Source organism: Propithecus coquereli, unplaced genomic scaffold, assembly GCF_000956105.1.
Source record: "Propithecus coquereli isolate 6110/MARCELLA unplaced genomic scaffold, Pcoq_1.0 Scaffold535, whole genome shotgun sequence".
NCBI classification, from domain to species: domain Eukaryota; kingdom Metazoa; phylum Chordata; class Mammalia; order Primates; family Indriidae; genus Propithecus; species Propithecus coquereli.
This window is the reverse complement of record NW_012151230.1, coordinates 225,455-226,486: the sequence shown is the minus strand read 5'-3', so window position 1 is coordinate 226,486 and position 1,032 is coordinate 225,455.

Genomic DNA, 1,032 nt, shown 5'->3' with positions numbered 1-1,032 from the left:
AACCTCCCCCACACCCTTCATCCAGATTCCTCCATTAGTATTTTGCAACAGGTTTATCATTCTCTGTATATATATATTTATGTATGTGTACACACACACACACACACACACACACACACACACACACTCACTCTCATTTACTTCCCTCTCCCCCACTTTCGACACTCCAGTCCCTAGTATCATTCCACCTTGCAAAGCCCATTCTTCCCTGCACACCTCATCTTTTTTCCCCAGACTTTCCCCCTTCCATTTTTCCTTCCTTCCGCTTCCTCCTTTCTTTCCCTACCCTTTTCTCTTACTTTTATTGAGACAAATACTACAGGAATATATTCGCAGTATAAAAGATTTCTTTATCCCTCCCATTCTACTTCCCAGAAAAAACTGCCATTTGCTTATTGTTGCGTAACCTTCCTGTCCTTTTTCTCTGCATTTTGCGTATATGATCGTGTACACAGGTGTCTATTTTGTGTTTTGATATGAAAATAGCTTTAGTACTTTTTAATATAAAATAATTTTTAATTGCATTCTCCATTTTAGAAAATTTGATTGGAAGAAACACAGCCTGAGCCCTATTGGTTATTGTTTCCCTCCTCTTCTGCTTAGAGGTAACTAAGTAGTCAGTATCCATCCAGACCTTTTCGGCAGGAAACGTAAGATAGTGTGTTTTTTTCCTCATCTATAAATTATGCATTTTGCTATTTCCCTTAAGTTTATTTTAGATTTCCTCATGATGATACAGGTGGCTCAGGCACATTCCTTTTAATAACTCTGTTTTATATAATATAGTACAAACAAGCCACATTTTGTTGGGGATTTCAGTCTCTGTGAACTGACCTCCCTGTGTCCTGGCTGGGAGAAGCCCCGTACCAGGGCTCTCTACCTTTCCTGCTCTCAGATATGACTCTCAGCTTTTGACCTGCTGAAATTTTCAGTTCTTTTGAGATACAATTATGTTTAAATTTTAAAAACTGATTAAAATTATTTATAAGTGATGGGGTGAAATTTCAGATGTGCTTGATCCAACATATAAAA